This window comes from Lolium perenne, chromosome 1, assembly GCF_019359855.2.
Source record: "Lolium perenne isolate Kyuss_39 chromosome 1, Kyuss_2.0, whole genome shotgun sequence".
NCBI classification, from domain to species: domain Eukaryota; kingdom Viridiplantae; phylum Streptophyta; class Magnoliopsida; order Poales; family Poaceae; genus Lolium; species Lolium perenne.
Genome location: NC_067244.2, coordinates 22,765,863 through 22,782,057, shown reverse-complemented (window position 1 = coordinate 22,782,057; position 16,195 = coordinate 22,765,863).

Genomic DNA, 16,195 nt, shown 5'->3' with positions numbered 1-16,195 from the left:
ATTCTCAGACTTGAATGAATAACCGTCTTGCATTAAACAAGATCCAGATATAATGTTCATGCTCAACGCGGGTACATAATAGAAATTATTTAGGCTTAAAACTAATCCCGAAGGTAGATGTAGAGGAAGTGTGCCGACTGCGATCACATTGACCTTGGATCCGTTTCCAACGCGCATCGTCACTTCATCTTTCAGCAGTTGTCGTTTATTCTTTAGTTCCTGTTTCGAGTTACAAATATGAGCAACCGAACCAGTATCAAATACCCAGGTACTAGAACGAGAACCAGTAAAATGAACATCTATAACATGTATATCAGATATACCTTCTTTCTTCTTCTTGACAAGGCCGCTCTTCAGATCAGCCAGATACTTGGAGCAATTACGCTTCCAGTGTCCCTTCTCCTTGCAGTAATAGCACTCAGCATCAGGCTTAGGGCCGTTCTTAGGTTTCATAGGAGGTGTGGCAGCTTTCTTGCCACCCTTCTTGAATTTTCCCTTAGACTTGCCCTGTTTCTTGAAACTGGTGGTCTTGTTGACCATCAACACTTGGTGCTCTTTCTTGATCTCAATCTCAGCAGCTTTAAGCATGGCGAAGAGTTCAGGTAACTCTTTGTTCATGTTCTGCATATTGTAGTTCATCACAAAGTTCTTGTAACTAGGTGGCAGTGATTGAAGGATACGATTAATCCCCAGTCTGTTAGGAATAACTATTTCCAAGTCACTGAGTTTCTTCGCATGCCCGGTCATGGCGAGCATGTGCTCACTAACGGAGCTACCTTCTTCCATCATGCAGCTGAAAAATTGTTTCGATGCTTCATAGCATTCCACAGCCGCATGAGTTTCAAAAATAGTCTTCAACTCTTTTATCAACTCATGAGGATCGTGGTGCTCAAAACGTTTTTGAAGATCGGATTCCAGACTGCATAGGATGGCACACTGAACTTGAGAGTACCGAGTTTTCCGAGTCGCGTAAACATTCTTTACTTCATCGGTTTCTGTTTCTGCTGGAGGGTCACCTAGCGGTGCATCAAGCACATATTGCAGATTTCCGCCAGAGAGGAAAATCCTCACATGACGGAACCAGTCGGTGAAGTTGCTACCGTTGCTCTTAAGCTTTTCTTTCTCTAGGAACTGGTTAAAATTGATTGGGGACGCCATATCTACAACATATATTTGCAATAGATTAGACTAAGTTTATGACAAATTGAGTTCAAATTTTAATTCAACATAATTAAAAAACTAAGTGAACTCCCACTCAAAACAATATCCCTCGTATTGTCTTAGTGATCACACGAACCAAATCCACCGCACCCAAACCCGATCATCACGAGAAAAGGTGTGATTTCAATGGCGACCACTCAAAGTGTTCATCATATCAACCATATGATTCATGCTCTACCTTTCGGTATCACGTGTTCCGAGACCATGTCTGTACATGCTAGACTCGTCAAGGCCACCTTAGTATCCGCATGTGCAAAACTGTCTTGCACCCGTTCTATGTACTTATAGAATCTATCACACCCGATCATCACGAGATGCTTCGAAACGACAAGACTTGATAACGGTGCTACTAAGGATGAACACTTTATTATCTTGAGATTTTAGTGAGGGATCATCTTATAATGCTACCGTCGCGATCTAAGCAAAATAAGATGCATAAAAGGATTAACATCACATGCAGTTCATATGTGATATGATATGGCCCTTTTGTCTTTGCGCCTTTGATCTTTATCTCCAAAGCACGGACATGATCTTCATCATCTTCGGGTATGATCTTCATCATCGTCGGCGTAGCGTCAAGGTCAATGGCGCCGTCTTCATGATTGTTCTCCATGTAGCAACTATTACAACTACTTTGAAATACTACTCAACATGAAATTTAAAGACAACCATAAGGCTCCTGCCGGTTGCCACAATACAATAATGATCATCTCATACATATTCATCATCATATCATGGCCATATCACATCACCAAACCCTGCAAAAACAAGTTAGACGTCTCTAATTTGGTTTGCATATTTTACGTGGTTTAGGGTTTTCGAGAGAGATCTAATCAACCTACGAACATCAACCACAACGGTGATACTAGTGTTGTCGATAGAAGAGTAAATTGAATCTTTACTATAGTAGGAGAGACAGAAACCCGCAAAGCCACTTATGCAATACAAGTTGCATGTCGAGCGTGGAGCAAATCTCATGAACGCGGTCATGTAAAGTTAGCCCGAGCCGCTTCATCCCACTATGCCACAAAGATGCAAAGTACTCAACTAAAGATAACAAAAGCATCAACGCCCACAAATCATTGTGTTCTACTCGTGCAACCATCTATGCATAGACACGGCTCTGATACCACTGTAGGATAACGTTGCATAGAAAACAAAAATTTTCCTACCGCAAACACGAAATCCAAGCCAAGATGCAATCTAGAAGACGGTAGCAACGAGGGGATTATCGAGTCTCACCCTTGAAGAGATTCCAAAGCCTACAAGATGAGGCTCTTGTTGCTGCGGTAGATGTACACTTGCCGCTTGCAAAAGCGCGTAGAAGATCTTGATCACGATCGGTTCCGGCGCCACGAACGGGCAGCACCTCCGTACTCGGTCACACGTTCGGTTGTTGATGAAGACGACGTCCACCTCCCCGTTCCAGCGGGCAGCGGAAGTAGTAGCTCCTCTTGAATCCGACAGCACGACGGCGTGGTGTCGGTGGCGGTGAAGAAGTCCGGCGGAGCTTCGCTAAGCTACGCGGGCAATATGGAGGAGAGGGGGGCGGCTAGGGTTTGGGAGGGGGTGGCCGGCCACTTAAGGGGGTCGGCCAGGCTGTAGTCTTGGGGTGGCCGGCCCCCTCCCTTGGCCCCTCATTATATAGGTGGATCCCAAGTGTTGGTGTCCAAGTCTTCGAATAAGACCCGAACCCAAAAACTACCAAAAAAGATGAAACCTAGCCCAACTAGGACTCCCACCCAAAGGGTGGGATTTCCACCTCCCATGTGGGGGGTTGGCCGGCCCCCTTAGGGGGAGTCCACTTGGGACTCCTCCCCCACTAGGGCTGGCCGGCCATGGAGGTGGAGTCCCATGTGGACTCCACCTTCCTTGGTGGTTTCTTCCGGACTTTTCTAGAACCTTCTAGAACCTTCCATAGAACCTTCCGCGTCAATTTTATTCACATAAAATGACATCCTATATATGAATCTTATTCTCCGGACCATTCCGGAACTCCTCGTGACGTCTGGGATCTCATCCGGGACTCCGAACAAATATTCCAACTTCATTCCATATTCAAGTACTACCATTTCAACATCCAACTTTAAGTGTGTCACCCTACGGTTTGCGAACTATGCGGACATGGTTGAGTACTCACTCCGACCAATAACCAATAGCGGGATCTGGAGATCCATAATGGCTCCCACATATTCAACGATGACTTTAGTGATCGAATGAACCATTCACATACATTACCAATTCCCTTTGTCTCGCGATATTTTACTTGTCCGAGGTTTGATCTTCGGTATCACACTATACCTTGTTCAACCTCGTCTCCTGACAAGTACTCTTTACTCGTACCGTGGTATGTGGTCTCTTATGAACTTATTCATATGCTTGCAAGACATTTAGACGACATTCCACCGAGAGGGCCCAGAGTATATCTATCCGTCATCGGGATGGACAAATCCCACTGTTGATCCATATGCCTCAACTCATACTTTCCGGATACTTAATCCCACCTTTATAACCACCCATTTACGCAGTGGCGTTTGATGTAATCAAAGTATCTTTTCGGTATAAGTGATTTACATGATCTCATGGTAATAAGGACTAGGTAACTATGTATCGAAAGCTTATAGCAAATAACTTAATGACGAGATCTTATGCTACGCTTAATTGGGTGTGTCCATTACATCATTCATACAATGATATAACCTTGTTATTAATAACATCCAATGTTCATGATTATGAAACTAATCATCCATTAATCAACAAGCTAGTTAAGAGGCATACTAGGGACTCTTTGTTGTTTACATATCACACATGTATCAATGTTTCAGTTAATACAATTATAGCATGGTATATAAACATTTATCATAAACATAAAGATATATAATAACCACTTTTATTATTGCCTCTTGGGCATATCTCCAACACTAATAACGCAAGATATAACACAAAAGGATTGAACTAGGAACATACGCACCCTAATAACGCTAGATCTAACACAAATGGATTGAACTAGGAACAGACGAACCATAATAACGCTAGATCTAACACAAAAGGATTGAAATGGGATAAGAACAAGGGAGCAAAGGGTTACCTCCGGCTCGTCGTCGACGATGCTGGTGTCGTAGGGGTTCTCCGGCGCGACGTACGGCACTGGTTCGTACAGGTCCCAAGCGACGGGGGCCTGGACGTTGGCGGCGGCCGATGCGTCGGCGATTGATGCGCCGGCTGCTACGTTGGAAGCAGCGACAGGGGCCTGGACGGGGGCAGCGGCCGATGCACCGGCGGCTGATACGTCTCAAACGTATCTATAATTTCTTATGTTCCATGCTACTTTTATTACAATACTTGAATGTTTTATACATACTTTACAACATTATTATACATTTTCCGGCACTAACCTATTAACAAGATGCCGAAGTGCCAGTTGCTGTTTTTCTGCTGTTTTTGGTTTCAGAAATCCTAGTAAGGAAATATTCTCGGAATTGGACGAAATCAACGCCCAGGGGCCTATTTTTACACGAAGCTTCCAGAAGACCGAAAGGGAGACGAAGTGGGGCCACGAGGGGGCCACACACCAGGGCGGCGCGGCCCAAGCCCTGGTCGCGCCGGCCTGTTGTGTGGGGCCCTCGCGTCGCCCCCTGACCTACCCTTCCGCCTACAAATAGCCTTCGTCGCGAAACCCCCTGTACCGAGAGCCACGATACGGAAAACATTACTGAGAGGCCGCCGCCGCCAATCCCATCTCGGGGAGATTCAGGAGATCGCCTCCGGCACCCTGCCGGAGAGGGGAATCATCACCGGAGGGGCTCTACATCATCATGCCTGCCTCCGGATTGATGCGTGAGTAGTTCATCCTTGGACTATGGGTCCATAACAGTAGCTAGATGGTTGTCTTCTCCGCTTGTGCTATCATTGTTTAGATCTTGTGAGCTGCCTAACATGATCAAGATCATCTATTTGTAATGCTACATGTTGTGTTTGGCGGGATCCGATGAATAGAGAATATTATGTTAAGTTGATTATCAATCTATCATATATGTGTTGTTTATGTTCTTGCATGCTCTCCGTTGCTAGTAGAGGCTCTGGCCAAGTTGATACTTGTAACTCCAAGAGGGGGTAATTATGCTCGATAGTGGGTTCATGTCTCCATTGAATCTGGGACAGTGACAGAAAGTTCTAAGGTTGTGGATGTGTTGTTGCTACTAGGGATAAAACATCGATGCTTTGTCTAAGGATATTTGTGTTGATTACATTACGCACCATACTTAATGCAATTATCTGTTGTTTACAACTTAATACTGGAAGGGGTTCGGATGATAACCTGAAGGTGGATTATTTAGGCATAGATGCATGCTGGATAGCGGTCTATGTACTTTGTCGTAATGCCCTGATTAAATCACATAGTAATCATCGTTGATATGTATTGAATCTTTATTTGTCAATTGCCCGCCTGTAATTTGTTCACCCAGCATGTTAGTTATTTTATTGGAGAGACACCACTAGTGAACTGTGGACCCCGGTCCATTCTTTTACATCTGAATACATTCTACTGCTTTTACTGTTCTTTGCAAACAAACACCATCTTCCACTCGATACGCTTAATCCTTTGTTTTCAGCAAGCCGGTGAGATTGACAACCTCACTGTTACGTTGGGACAAAGTACTTTGATTGTGTTGTGCAGGTTCCACGTTGGCGCCGGTTTCACTGGTGTTGCGCCGCACTACACTGCTCCACCAACAACCTTCACGTGCTTCTTGGCTCCTACTGGTTCGATAACCTTGGTTTCATACTGAGGGAAACTTGCTTCTATACGCATCATACCTTCCACTTGGGGTTCCCAACGGACGTGTGCATCTACGCGTATCAAGCTAAATTTCTGGCGCCGTTGCCGGGGAGATCAAGACACGCTGCAAGGGGAGTCTCCACTTCCAATCTATTTACTTTGTTTTTGTATTGCTTTACTTTATTTTATTTACTGTCTTGTTTGCTTCATATTAAAAACACAAAAAAATTAGTTACTTTACTTACTATCTTGTTTACTAGTTCTATATCAAAACACAAAAAAATTAGTTACTTGTCTTTACTTTATTTGCCTAGTTTACTTTATTACTGTTATAATGGGTACTCCTGAAAATACTAAGTTGTGTGATTTCACTAGCACAAATAATAATGATTTTATATGTACTCCTATTGCTCCACCTGCTACAACAGCAGAATTCTATGAAATTAAACCTGCTTTACTGAATCTTGTTATGAGAGAGCAATTTTCTGGTGTTAGTAATGATGATGCTGCTGCCCATCTTAATAATTTTGTTGAACTTTGTGAAATGCAAAAGTATAAGGATATAGATGGTGATATTATAAAACTGAAATTGTTTCCTTTCTCATTAAGAGGAAGAGCTAAAGATTGGTTGCTATCTTTGCCTAAAAATAGTATTGATTCATGGACTAAGTGTAAAGATGCTTTTATTAGTAAATATTATCCTCCTGCTAAGATTATATCTTTGAGAAGTAGCATAATGAATTTTAAACAATTTGATAATGAACATGTTGCTCAAGCATGGGAGAGAATGAAATCTTTGGTAAAGAATTGCCCAACCCATGGACTGACTACTTGGATGATCATCCAAACCTTTTATGCAGGATTGAATTTTTCCTCGAGGAACCTATTGGATTCAGCTGCTGGAGGTACTTTTATGTCCATCACCCTGGGCGCCGCAACCAAATTACTTGATGATATGATGATCAATTACTCTGAATGGCACACTGAAAGAACTCCTCAAGGTAAGAAGGTAAATTCTGTTGAAGAAACCTCTTCTTTGGGTGATAAGATTGATGCTACTATGTCTATGCTTGCAAATGGTAGATCTCATATTGATCCTAATAATGTTCCTTTAGCTTCATTGGTTGCTCAAGAAGAAAATGTTGATGTGAATTTCATTAAAAACAATAATTTCAACAACAATGCTTATAGGAATAATTATGGTAACAACAACTATAGGCCATATCCTTCTAATAATAGTAATGGTTATGGTAATTCTTATGGTAATTACAATAATAATAAGAGTGTACCCTCTGGTCTTGAAGTCATGCTTAAAGAATTTATTAGTACACAAAATGCTTTCAATAAAACTGCTGAAGAAAAGCTTGGTAAAATTGATGTTCTTGCTTCTAAGGTTGATAGTCTTGCTCTTGATGTTGATCTTTTAAAATTGAAAGTTATGCCTGAGGAAGTTCAACATGCTAGGTTTGCTAAAACAAATGCCATTCAAGTTAGAATTAATGATAATATTAGAATGTTGGCTGAATTGCATGCTAGGTGGGATAGAGAAGAAAAAGAAAAACTTGCTAAAGAAAATAATGTAGCTAAAGTATGGACTATTACCACCACTAGTAATGTTGATTCTTCACATGTTGCTGCACCCCCTACTATCAATGGTAAAATAATTGGTGTTGGCAATGCTTCTACTCCTAGTGCAAAGCGTACAAAATTGCCTGAAACTGCTGAAACTGCTGTTTGTGATAAAACTGCTGAAATTTTTCAAAATATTGGTGACAATGATTCCATTGCTGTAGAACATAATGGTTTAGATTTTGATGATTGTCATATTACTGAGGTTATAAAGTTCTTACAAAAACTTGCTAGAAGTCCCAATGCTAGTGCTATAAATTTAGCCTTTACAAAACATATTACAAATGCTCTCATTAAAGCTAGGGAAGAGAAATTAAAACTTGAAGCTTCTATTCCTAGGAAGTTAGAAGATGGTTGGGGGCCCATCATTAAAATGAAATCCAATGACTTTGAGTGTAATGCTTTATGTGATCTTGGTGCAAGTATTTCTGTTATGTCTAAAAAGATTTATGATATGCTTGACTTGCCACCATTGAAGAATTGTTATTTGGATGTTAATCTTGCTGATAATGTTAAAAAGAAACCTTTGGGGAGGATTGATAATGTGCGCATTACGGTTAACAATAACCTTGTCCTCGTTGATTTTGTTGTCTTGGATATCGAATGCAATGCATCTTGTCCTATTGTGTTGGGAAGACCTTTTCTTCGAACTGTTGGTGCTGTTATTGATATGAAGGAAGGTAATATTAAATATCAATTTCCTCTCAAGAAAGGTATGGAACACTTTCCTAGAAAGAGAATGAAGTTGCCTTTTGATTCTATTATTAGAACAAGTTATGATGTTGATGCTTCTTCTCTTGATGTTACTTGATTTGCACTTTCTGTGCCTAGCTGAAAGGCGTTAAAGAAAAGCACTTCTTGGGAGATAACCCATGTTTTATTTTATTTACTGTATTATTGAGTCTTGGAAGTTGTTTACTACTGTAGCAACCTCTCCTTATCATATTTTTGTGCCAAGTAAAGTTTCTATGCTAAAGTTGATGCTATATTTGGGATTGCTGCGCAGAAACAGCATTGCTGTCTGTCACGAATTCTCGCAGGCGTCTCTGTAAAAAAATCGAAAAAATCTGCAAATTTACGAGCGTGATCCTCAGATATGTGCGCAACTTTCATTAGTTTTGAGTTTTTCCATTTGAGCAAGTTAAGTGCCCCTGCCAGATTCATCTTTACGGACTGTTCTGTTTTTGACAGATTCTGTCTTTTATTTCGCATTGCCGCTTTTGCTATGTTGAATGAGTTTCTTTGTTTCATTAACTTTCAGAAGCTTTGTGCAATGTCCAGAAGTGTTAAGAATGATTGTGTCACCTCTGAATATGTGAATTTTTGGTTATGCACTAACCCTCTAATGAGTTTGCTTGAAGTTTGTGTGAAGGAAGTTTTCAAGGATCAAGAGAAGAGGATGATATACTATGATCAAGAAGAGTGAAAGGTCTAAGCTTGGGGATGCCCCGGTGGTTCATCCCTGCATATTTTAAGAAGACTCAAGCATCTAAGCTTGGGGATGCCCAAGGCATCCCCTTCTTCATCGACAACATTATCAGGTCACTTCTAGTGAAACTATATTTTTATTCCATCACATTCTTATGTTCTTTACTTGGAGCGTCGGTTTGTTTTTATTTTTGTTTTATTTGAATAAAGTTGGATCCCACCATTCTTATATTGGAGATATTACGCTCCGCTTTTTCATATGGAACACTTGTGTTCTTAATTGTGCTTTAATGTTCATGGCGAAGGCTGAAATTGCTTCGTTAAATTGCTATTTGGTTGGAATCGGAAAATGCTGCGTATGGTTTGGTAATTTGGCAATTGTTTGAGCTCTCATAGATCATGTTTAAGCTCTTCAATCATGTAGTTTAATCTATTAATGGAGAACTACCGTAGAGCTTGTTTAATTTGGTTTGCATGATTGGTCTCTCTAAGTCTAGATATTTTCGGGTAAAGTGTTTGAACAACAAGGAAGACAGTGTAGAGTCTTATAATGCTTGCAATATGTTCTTGTGTAAGTTTTGTTGTACCTGTTCATACTTGTGTTTGCTACAAACAACCTTGCTAGCCCAAACCGTGTACTGAGAGGAAATGCTTCTCGTGCATCCAAACACCTTGAGCCAAAACCCATGCCATTTGTGTCCACCATATCTACTTACTATGTGGTATTTTTCTGCCATTCCAAAGTAAATTACTTGAGTGCTACCTTTAAAATTTCATTCCTTTACCTTTGCAATATATAGCTCATGGGACAAATAGCTTAAAAACTATTGTGGTTATGAATATGTAGTTATGTGTCTTAATTCTTATAAGTTGTTTGTTGAGCGGTAACCATGTTTCTGGGGACGCCATCAACTTTTTACCTTTGTTGGATATCATGTGAGATGCTATGCATGTTGATCTTGTCTGAAGTAAGTGCGATTTCATGATCAAATGGTTTGAGTATGCATATGTTAGAGAAGAACATTGGGCAGCCAACTAAAGCCATGTATCATGGTGGAAGTTTCAGTTTGGACATACAACCTCAATCTCTTATGAGAATATCAACTGTTGTTGAATGCTTAAGCATTAAAAGAGGAGTCCATTATCTGTTGTCTATGTTGTCCCGGTATGGATGTCTAAGTTGAGAATAATCAAAAGCGAGAAATCCAATGCGTGCTTTCTCCTTAGACACTTGTACAGGCGGCATAGAGGTACCCCTTTGTGACACTTGGTTGAAACATATGTTATGCGATGATAATCCGTGTCTTCCGAGCTAAGTAGGACAAGGTGCGAGCACTATTAGTACTCTATGCATGAGAATTGCAACTTGTAGGAAATATTATGCATAGCACATATGAATTATTACTACCGTTGACAAAATTGTTTCTATGTTTTCAAAACAAAAAGCTCTAGCACAAAAATAGTAATCCATGCTTCCCTCTGCGAAGGGCCAATCTTTTACTTTAATGTTGAGTCAGTTTACCCACTTCTCTCTATCTTAGAAGCAAACACTTGTGTTAACTGTGTGCATTGATTCTTACATGTTTACTTATTGCACCCATTATACTACTCTATGTTGACAAATATCCATGAGATATACATGTTACAAGTTGAAAGCAATTGCTGAAACTTAATCATCCTTTGTGTTGCTTCAATGCATTCTACTTAGAATTTATTGCTTATGAGTTAGCTCTTATGCAACTCTTATTGATACTTGTCTTGAAAGTACTATTCATGAAAAGTTTTGCTATATGATTCATTTGCTTAGTCATTATCTTTGTTAGCAATCTTTTGTTCAGATCACTCCATTCATCTCATATGCTTTACAATAATGTTGATCAAGATTATGTTGGTAGCATGTCACTTCAGAAATTATTTGTGTTATCGTTTACCTACTCGAGGGCGAGTAGGAACTAAGCTTGGGGGATGCTTGATACGTCTCAAACGTATCTATAATTTCTTATGTTCCATGCTACTTTTATTACAATACTTGAATGTTTTATACATACTTTACAGCATTATTATACATTTTCCGGCACTAACCTATTAACAAGATGCCGAAGTGCCAGTTGCTGTTTTTCTGCTGTTTTTGGTTTCAGAAATCCTAGTAAGGAAATATTCTCGGAATTGGACGAAATCAACGCCCAGGGGCCTATTTTTACACGAAGCTTCCAGAAGACCGAAAGGGAGACGAAGTGGGGCCACGAGGGGGCCACACACCAGGGCGGCGCGGCCCAAGCCCTGGCCGGGCCGGCCTGTTGTGTGGGGCCCTCGCGTTGCCCCCTGACCTACCCTTCCGCCTACAAATAGCCTTCGTCGCGAAACCCCCTGTACCGAGAGCCACGATACGGTAAACATTACTGAGAGACCGCCGCCGCCAATCCCATCTCGGGGGATTCAGGAGATCGCCTCCGGCACCCTGCCGGAGAGGGGAATCATCACCGGAGGGGCTCTACATCATCATGCCCGCCTCCGGATTGATGCGTGAGTAGTTCATCCTTGGACTATGGGTCCATAGCAGTAGCTAGATGGTTGTCTTCTCCGCTTGTGCTACCATTGTTTAGATCTTGTGAGACGCCTAACATGATCAAGATCATCTATTTGTAATGCTACATGTTGTGTTTGGCGGGATCCGATGAATAGAGAATATTATGTTAAGTTGATTATCAATCTATCATATATGTGTTGTTTATGTTCTTGCATGCTCTCCGTTGCTAGTAGAGGCTCTGGCCAAGTTGATACTTGTAACTCCAAGAGGGGGTAATTATGCTCGATAGTGGGTTCATGCATCCATTGAATCTGGGATAGTGACAGAAAGTTCTAAGGTTGTGGATGTGCTGTTGCTACTAGGGATAAAACATCGATGCTTTGTCTATGGATATTTGTGTTGATTACATTACGCACCATACTTAATGCAATTTTCTGTTGTTTACAACTTAATACTGGAAGGGGTTCGGATGATAACCTGAAGGTGGATTATTTAAGCATAGATGCATGCTGGATACCGGTCTATGTACTTTGTCGTAATGCCCTGATTAAATCACATAGTAATCATCGTTGATATGTATTGAATCTTTATTTGTCAATTGCCCGCCTGTAATTTGTTCACCCAGCATGTTAGTTATTTTATTGGAGAGACACCACTAGTGAACTGTGGACCCCGGTCCATTCTTTTACATCTGAATACATTCTACTGCTTTTACTGTTCTTTGCAAACAAACACCATCTTCCACTCGATACGCTTAATCCTTTGTTTTCAGCAAGCCGGTGAGATTGACAACCTCACTGTTACGTTGGGACAAAGTACTTTGATTGTGTTGTGCAGGTTCCACGTTGGCGCCGGTTTCACTGGTGTTGCGCCGCACTACACTCCTCCACCAACAACCTTCACGTGCTTCTTGGCTCCTACTGGTTCGATAACCTTGGTATCATACTGAGGGAAACTTGCTTCTATACGCATCATACCTTCCACTTGGGGTTCCCAACGGACGTGTGCATCTACGCGTATCAGCGGCTGATGCGCCGACAATGGGCATCTCATTCTTCTCCATCGCCGGCGGTTTTCTTCGGGGTTTTTTCTTCGGTTGTGGAGAAGATGATGGGACAGGAGAGGCGGTTGCAGTGAGAACGTGCGTCGAGGGAGAGAAAAAGGGCTCTATAAAGACGAAGGTGGCGTGTACGACAACACGCGTCCGCTATGCACGGCTGCAGCGTGCACCGCGACACGAGTCTAACCCTGGGACGTTTGGTGTACTCAGTTATAACCTCGGGCCTTATACAGAAATTTTATATGTACTCAGTTTTCCCCTCAAGTACTTAGACTGGCAAGTGCAATATACTCAGTTTTACCCTCAAGTAGCTAGTCAACAGAGAGTCAAAAATGAGATTAACATATCTAATTGAGTCATTTCATGCGCAAAAAAATTCAAAAAAATAAAAAACATAGTGGCACCTACTTATGGAGTCTTCCTACACAACCTACCACCAAAAAAACCTTAACAAACATATATAAATCAAGTTTTACCACAAATTGTCACTTCTCAGAATCACTAGTGTAGCTATGAAGATGCATGGTTTTCCACTCAAACCCCTTTGCAAAACATCTTCCCAAAAAACATAGTTTGTCTAAATGATGCCATAATTGTCACACTCATGTATATTTGAATTGCAAATAATTTGATGTAGCCCAATATGAATTATATTGTACAAAACATGCATTTTCATTTTGTAATTCTTTTTGTTTGAATCCCTTAGTCTATTTACTATTTATGTGCCCTTGGATTGTTAGTACTACTCAGTTTTGCCCTCAAGTTCTGTCACAAATGCTCTCAGAAGCCCAAACTTATCCTGATTGGTTGAGCCGTTGTTACACGGATCGACTCCATGAACCGTTGATCAACTGATCTAACGGGCAGTATACCCCTCCCCGTCTCTTCGTGGCCACCCCTCTCTCTCTCTTCGTGGCCACCCCTCTCTCTCTCTCTGTCGATGGATGCATTATTGTCACCCCTCTAAGAATTATCAACTATCTTTCGATTTCCTTTTTCTTTTAGGGGATATAGTTTTGCCATATAGTTTCGGTAATTTGAAATGGCCCAAAAGTGGTATAATTTTGGTATAAACATGAGGCATACATATTTGCGGATTTCGGTGAATGCATTATTGTCACCCCTCTAACAATTATCAACTATCTTTCGCTTTCCTTTTTCTTTTAGGGGATATAGTTTTGGCATATAGTTTCGGTAATTTAAAACGGCCCAAAAGTGGTATAATTTTTGTATAAACATGAGGCATACATATTTGCGGATTTCGGTGAATGCATTATTGTCACCCCTCTAACAATTATCAACTATTCGCTTTCCTTTTTCTTTTAGGGGATATAGTTTTGGCATATAGTTTCGGTAATTTGAAACAGCCCAAAAGTGGTATAATTTTGGTATAAACATGAGGCATACATATTTGCGGATTTTGGTGAATGCATTATTGTCACCCCTCTAACAATTATCAACTATCTTTCGCTTTCCTTTTTCTTTTAGGGTATATAGTTTTGGCATATAGTTTTGGTAATTTGAAACGGCCCAAAAGTGGTATAATTTTGGTATAAACATGAGGCATACATATTTGCGGATTTCGGTGAATAGATTATTGGGAGCCCTAGATTATTTGTCACCCCTCTAACAATTATCAACTTTCTTTAGCATTCCAATATAGTTGGTAATTTCGGTGAATGCACACACTAACTATGAAATCAACTACAAGTATATGTAACTGAATAATGAATTTGTAACAAGGTATCCCTTGTAACAACTTCTAGCGCCTGGTGAGCAATGATAAGAATCCGATCGCAATTATACAACAGAAAAAACAACCAGCCATCAGATTAGCTTGCTTCTTCAACTCGATCAGCTGCCTTAACTGCTTGTTCATTTTCTTCAGTTCTCCCTTCACTTCCAGCACTCCTGCATTGGGAGCATTAGGCATAATCGGAACGGCTCCTCTCTCCGCCGCATTCTCTACAGGAAGTCCCCCTCCCAAATTGCGCTCCCCAATAGCGCCAATTGATTCCTGCAATTGAAGCCTCTGAACGTACACATCGATCCACTCGAAATGCCTGCATTTCTTCAGGATCTGAAAACAACAGCGGGAACCCTAAATCCCAAATTCGAGCGAATAGCAAGAAAATCGAGAGAAAACAGAGAAATTGGAGCGAGATCTAACCTTATCCCCCTCTCTATATGGCAAGCTCTCGCATGCAAGGAACTCACGTCCATGGTTGCCGTTCTCGTCCGTCTTACAGATCGACCGCTTCAGAGGCTCCTGGCGTGGGCAGTCAGGGCATCTTGTCAAAGGCACGGGTCCATACTGCGGCCATGAAGAACGGGAGGTCGAAGAGAAACTAGACATCACCCGCCTGCCGGAGAAGGGCTGCCGCTGGCGGAGAAGAAGAACAATGGGGCGCGGGGAAAGAAAGGGGAAGCAATGGCACGGGCACGGGCGCGGGGCTGGCTCGGGCTCCCATTTTGCAACGGTCACCTGGGTAAGCTGTGGGTCCGGCGCACTAACGTGGACAAGTTGTGGGTCCCACGATGATCTGGATAAGTGAAGACGTGTCCACTGCGGGGCACCAACAGCGGCCCCACTTGCCAGCACCAACCAACGTCAACTAAACGGGAATCCTCCGTCCGAGCTCCTTCTGCAGTTCTGCGGGTTTCAGACAAGGTCTTGGGGAAAACTGAGGAAAAACTAAGGGGCTGGGGAAAACTGAGCACAACTAAGGAGCCAGGGGCACGAAAATAGAAATCCCTTGATAATAATTTCAATACCATGCCATGTCACTTATGGCTTGTACATTTTGCTATGGTGCAATGTTGTTCAGTTTGGAGAACCTAATCATACTGTTATATAGTGTTTTGTCTAGAACTTAATCACATTAGCTATCGGGGCAATTGCAAAACTGCTCCAAAAGGGAGCCACCTAGTGTGGCACTTTCAAAACTATCTCCAAAGGAACTCACCTATTGGGGCACTTCTCCAAACTGCCTCAATAGGTAGCTATGTACTGAGGCACTTCTCCAAACTGCCTCAATAGGTAGCTACCAATTGGGGCACTTCTCCAAACTGTCCCAAAAAGGACTCACCTATTAGGGTATTTCTCCAAACTGCCTCAATAGGTAACCACCTATTGGGGCACTTCTCTAAACTGCCGCAATAGGTAGAGCTTTTGAGGCATTTTTGCCAAAGTGCCTCTAATGGAGGATATTTAGGGGCACTTTGAAAAGTGCCCCAGGGCAAAGTGCCCCTAAATCCATACCGTGTACTAGTGAAGCAAAATATATGGCAGCTTGGTATGCAAGCTAGCTACATGAACCTAATTTATTCTTCCTTGATGGGTGGTTCACGCCCTATGTGTAACATCCCAATTTTCAAATTTCCAAACATCATGCATAGCATTCATAAGCATCATGTCATCATTGCATTTTTAGAAAAATTCAAATTCATTTCAAAACCCCAAACATAAAATGGCACTAATAGCCACTTAGGCATGTTTGCCAACTTTGGTTTTATAAAGTTTTCATTTTGTTTTAAAAGTGGTTCCAAA